We start from the raw sequence: 6222 nt of genomic DNA, 5'->3' as shown, positions 1-6222 counted from the left end.
AGAGGACCTGGGCCTGCCCTCTACTCCAGGTCCCAACCCAGGGACCCCATAGATAGCAGCCATCTGCCATGTCCTTTTACATATACTGCATTGCTGCTACAATTCCCTGGGCCACTTCCCCGTGGCTCCTGTACATTCTTCACCCTTACCTCAGGGCCTTGTCCTGGTGGAGTTCCAGCAGCCAGCCCAGAGCTCCTTCACATTCCCCTCACCCTCTGCTCAAGGCTGGATTAATGCACGAGCTTTAGGGGCTGCAGTCCAGGGCCCTGGCCTAAGGTGGGACCCCGGCGCAGCAGGGCTCAGGCATGCTGCCTGCATGCCATGGCCCCACACTGCTCCCAGAAGCAGCCGGCTGCTGGCACATCTCTGCAGCCCCTGGCTTGGGGGAGAGAGGCAGCTCCGTGCATTGCTCCTGCCCCCAGCACCATCCCCACAGCTCCTATTAGCCAGTTCCTGCCTAATGGCAGCTGCGGAGGCAGCACTTGCAGGCGTGGGCAGCACATGGAGACACGCTGTCCCCCCTCCCTGCAGGGGCACGCAGAGATGTGTCAGCAGCTGGGCACTTCTGGGAGCGGTGTGGGGCCACAGCATGCAGACAGGCAGCCTGCCTGAGCCCTGCTGCGCTGCTGGCTGGGAGCCACCTGTGGTAAGCACCTCCCAGCCGATGCCTGCACCTCGCACCCCCTCCTGCACCCCTATCCCCTGTCCTAGGTCAGAATCCCCTCCTGCACCCAATCTCCTTCCTGAGCCTCCACCCCTCACCCTCTCCTGCACCCCAACACTCTGCCCCAGCCTGGAGCCCCCTCCTGCACCCAAACTCCCTCCCAGAAAGAAACTAATTTAACAGCTGTTCTAAGGTAAGAAGTAGACTATTTTGAATTAACTATATTCTACATGTCTTAAGACTGAAATGTAACCACAGAATGGCTTTATGTTGATTAAAAGGCAAGTTAAGTATATTGTTAATAGCCTCAACACCATAATTGTGATAATTTTGTTTTAAATTAGGAAAAAGACTTGCATACAGGGGCCCCACAAAATCTAATAAACCCTGGTCCACAGGAGACTTAATCTGGCCCTGCCTCTGCCAGCACTGCAGTGTCCATGGTCCTATAGCTGTCTCAGGCAGCCAGGCACACCTTCCACTCTCCTCCAGGTATAGCAAGGAATTGAACTCAACTCTGGCCCTGCAGCTGTTCTTATACTAGCCTGGTGGGTCCTGACTGGCTGCTTCCCATACAGCCACTTTAGGCAGCTTGGAGGACCTCTCTACTGTTCTTTGTGGGGCTGGGTGTGGCAGGGCCTCCAGTAGGAAGCCTCCAGACCTAGTTCACCCCATCACACTCTGACTACTATGTGATTGCATCCTGTCACATTATTAGTACCGGAAGGAACTGTAGTAGCTTTTTATTTGGCATCTCACATAGCTGATACTCTTCATCTGCTTCAGTCCCTCTAATGTTAAGAGGCAGAAGATTTAATACCATGTGTCAGTTCAATTCATCAGCAAGCTCCTTTGATCTCAGTTGTCTATAAGACATTGGGCCTTGAATTCATCTGTGTTCCACTGGACCAGCTTTTCATTGCAATGATGGCATTTCAATAGGGGACATACTGAGACCAGCTCTGGAGGGGTGTTTTGCCTTATGTGCCTAGTGCTCAAGCAGATGGGGTTGAAAGATGTGGAGAGAGAAGGAACAAGGAGATGAGAAGATATATCATGCACACCATTTGCTTTCTTCCAGATTGTCCATTTAGAATCCTCTGCTCTGGCGGCTAAAGTCTAACTCTGGGTCCCAGTTTTCTTCCATTTTGTATGAGGCAGGCCATGTAGCAGAAATGGAAGAGTCTTCTTGTTCACTGGGTGGCAAAACAAAAGAGATTGCAAGGGGCATGATCAGTGTGAACAATGCAGTCAGTGATTAGTGGACATAGACATGGAGTATAGAGGTTTCAGCACGTGCCTCTTCAGCAGAACTGATTTAAAGCCCCATTAGAAGTTGTTGGGTTTGCCTAAAGATGGAATGGACAGACACCATCCCAGGTCTTTTATTACCCCTGGTTGTATGGGGACACAATGATGGATTTCAAGAAGCCATATGTTAGCACAGTGTGTCTCTGATTGATTTATAAACGTTTTACCAGTCCAAGAACATATGATCGGAAGGAGAGAAAAGACAGTGAAAAAGGAGAGAGCTTGTGTAAAACGGTGGGGGAGCTTCGAATAATGACTTCTGACTGGAGTAATAAAACAACAGCTTATTCCTGCCCCTCTGCAGGGTTCCCTGGTAATGGAGTCACTCCAAGGGCAAAAGTTACTCCAGTGGGACAGCTCGAAGGGACAGTTTTCAATCACAGGTCTGCCAGCAGATCGAGGGACGTGATCGTTCCCCTCTATTCGACACTGATGAGGCCTCATCTGGAGTACTGTGTCCAGTTTTGGGCCCCACACTACAAGAAGGATGTGGAAAAATTGGAAAGAGTCCAGCAGAGGGCAACAAAAATGATTCGGGGACTGGAACACATGAGTTATGGGGAGAGGCTGGGGGAGCTGGGGATGTTTGGTTTTCGGAGGGGAAGACTGGGGGGCTGGGATTTGGTGGCTGCTTTCGGCTGCCTGAGAGCGGGTTCCGGGGGCGGGGGGGTGGTTCTGGACTGTTCTCAGTGGTAGCAGATGACAGAACAAGGAGTGATGGTCTCATGTTGCAGTGGGGGAGATTTGGGTTGGATGTTGGGAAAAGCTTTTTCGCTGGGAGGGTGGTGAAGCGCTGGAGTGCGTTGCCTGGGGAAGTGGTGGAGTCTCCTTCCTTGGAAGTTTTTGAGGTCGGGCTTGACGGGGCCCTGGCTGGGATGATTTAATTGGGGATCGGTCCTGCTTTGAGCAGGGGTTGGACTAGATGACCTCCTGAGGTCCCTTCCAACCCTGATATTCTATGATTCTAAAGAAACTGTGTCAGCTTATGTTATGGAGATGGGCCAGTGGCTCGTGGGGATTATGAGCAGTTTGCTGATAATGTGGGTCTGCCAGGGATGCTTCCACCCAACCCTGGCATGCTGCAAAAAAAGCCACAGACAAAATACTGTCATCAGAATTTCTTAGGATAGTCATGCCCCTTCCTGCTATCCCCTGTGTACCCACAAAGATGTCAGAATCATAGCTAGATACTGTATTGTGGATGTACAGTGGTGCTTCAGCCACCAATATATATGTACAATGAGTCAAAATGAACTCAGCCCCCAGTATACAGAGATTCCACGTGCCCTTCCTGGCTTCTGCATCTGCCCCGCACAGTACATTATGTGATATTAACTTCTGCCTCTGTTATATATACAAATGCAGTATAAATGTCCTCAGACCCTATGCATATACACAATGTGGTATAAATCACCTCCAGTCTTCACTGATTGTACCTCAATACAGTCAGGGTATTTCCACTTATGCTATTTGCTCCCAAGATGGTAGCTAGTGCTTCAGTTTCCAATATACTGTGTATAGTGATACAGCTCCATGTGTATATATATATATATATATAATACATATCTACACACACTCTCACACACAATCTAATGTATAGAGCTTCAGCTCCCAATATATACATATATTTTCACTGTGCTATGCAGTACCTTGGACAAGATGATAAATTCATAGAATGTGGTTTTAAGACCTGATGGGAAAATACAATTTTCCACCGGAAGTAGAATGAATGGCAATCTTTCCATTGACTTCAAGGGCAAAGTTTAGGGCCAACATGCATTAAATATAGGAACTATATTGACTCTCTGCTTCTCTGTCCTCACGCCAGTTCATACTATCCAATGCATATTGCTTCATCATTGTATCCCAGCTCTCTTACAGAGGCAGTAGCTATTCAAGGGATTAGTCTACTTACAGTGAAATATAAATACACACCTGAGATTATCTTTTCCAGATAATTTTCAACTGGGGAGAATGAAACTAGAAACGTTATTCTGTTCTATTCATACAGCCATCATCACCATAGTATCTGAGCCCCTTCCACAAATGTGTGACGTGATTGAGTGACATGACGATTAGCCTTTGTCCAATGAGGTTTTTTCATTCTCCTTTCCTCTCCCTGGAGGAAATTATGTTTATTGGCATCCACTCTTGTGTGAGCAGTCACACAAACCTATACAGAGGCATGTAGAGGATCATATGATAGGGACAACAGTACAAAATTCTGCAGTTGGAGGACTAACTAAGTAGGTGAGCAAAGTAATGGAGGAGAATCTAAAAGGACATCTGTAGTGAAGAGGCATGGCCTCCCCCCGGCGATTGATGGCAAGGGATGGCCGCTGCCCACCGTAAGTGGAAGGGCAACACAGGAAAAGGAAGTATAAAGGGCAGGACTCACAGTTGGGTGGGAGCCACTGAGTGAGACAGATGCATCCAATCTGCTGCTGCAGCCCGCAGAGGACCTCTGCCGTACTGAGGCCTGGCCAGAGCTCCCAGGGCCCTCACCTCACCGAGATGCTGAGGAGCTGCTGCGTGAGGACTGGCCAGAGCTCCCTGATTCACCAGCTGGCTGAGACATGATGAGCTGCTAGGGCTGCTGCTCACCACCGACCCCGGGGAGACGGAGGACACCCACGGCATGGAGGTACCAAACTCCAGGGATGTAGGAAGTAGCCCATAAACAGTAGTTTAGCTATGTGGCTCCCTGCAGATCAGCAACAACATGTTGACCTGACTCCCTGATGACCCCAGTGGCAGAACACTTTGCCACTGTTAGGGCCCTGGGCTGCAACCCAGTTGAGTCGGGTAGGCCTGGGTCCCCCTATCCCTTGCTGCCCCACCCCTGGGGTGGCAGCCTCCCAACCTCAGGCCAGGAGGTCTGCGCTAGTCTATGGTCTGCTAGAGCTAGGATGATAGACCCTTTGCTGCTCTGTCCTACTCCAGGCCAGAGCCCCTGACTGTTTGGTGCCCCGCCCTGAGGGCCTTGGCTCCTGGACTTTTTATTGCTCTGTCTGGCAGAGGACCTGAACACTAGAAGCAGCTAATTTCCCCCCAGTTGAGATCACCTTTATAGGTGCATGACAGCGAAGAGGTGTGGCCTCCCTCAGAGACAGACGGCGAAGGATGGCCATGCACTCCTACAACGTTCCTTAAAGTGTTTTAATGGTATATTTATTTAAGTGGGATTTACTCTCAAGGACAATTTCTGGACACTATTATGGGATTTTAATGAAATTTTAGCTGCCCAAACTTGTTGCTGGCTCTAAAAATTATCAAACTACCGAAAGGAGAGGAATTCCACATTTGGTGGGACAATAAGTGAGACATTGCTAGGATCATTTCAGGCAGAAGGAGACTTAAATGGTACATACAGTTTCAGATCCCACCTCTATCCTAGTAAATTCTTCACTGCCCACCATGGATCAGGTGGTATCAGCCCAGTTTCTAGTGGGCAGGAGCCCACATCGCCACCACAGGCAATAATTGGCCCCTTGTTGGATGTCTCAATAGTAAGATCAAAGACCAAATGGGCCAAGGAGAGCTAGGATCTCCTAGAGGAGGTCACTCCAGAGCAGGATTAAGACAAACATGAAAGGCAGAGTGGGACAAGCTTGCATTGCCACTGTCTGTGCCATGCCTCCTCTGTGGATAAATACAGAATATTACAGTGGCATAAAAAAGCATACCATGGTGTCATGGGGTCCACTCACTGCTAGTGACATCTCCTCCTGGTCACTCTGGGGGTTAGATCCAGCCAGGTGTTGCACCTTCCTCTGGTGGTGACTCTCCTGGTGTCCTCTCACACCCTGTGCAACCATCTTCATGACTTGCCCCTCAAGCCAGGTCACTATGCATGTTTCCCCTTCCATGGGTATCAAAGTCCTGCTATACCAAATGGCAGTCTTCCCTTCACTGCTCTGACCATGCCACCCCTCCACTGGCTGGTAAAGGAACCTGGCCTGCCGTGTACTCCGGGTTCCAGTCCAGGGACTCTGTCTCTAGCAACAGTGGCCTTCTCACTCCCAGACCATGTTGCTCTTCCCCTGGACGCCTTACTTCACAGCTCTCCCTCTTGGCTTCCCTCATCTCTGGGTTTCCCAGCCGAAGCACCCCCCTCTCAGGGAGTGACTGCAGACTACTCCCCTGCAGCCCCTTTCTGTTGCCAGCTACCTGGCTTTATACTTGCCCTGCCTGTTCCTTCTCAGCTGAGTGCAGTCGGCAATTACGTCTCAACCCTCCCAGGTCTT

Source organism: Lepidochelys kempii, chromosome 9, assembly GCF_965140285.1.
Source record: "Lepidochelys kempii isolate rLepKem1 chromosome 9, rLepKem1.hap1, whole genome shotgun sequence".
In the NCBI taxonomy this organism is placed as follows: Eukaryota; Metazoa; Chordata; order Testudines; family Cheloniidae; genus Lepidochelys; species Lepidochelys kempii.
Note: the sequence above shows the minus strand (reverse complement) of the source record.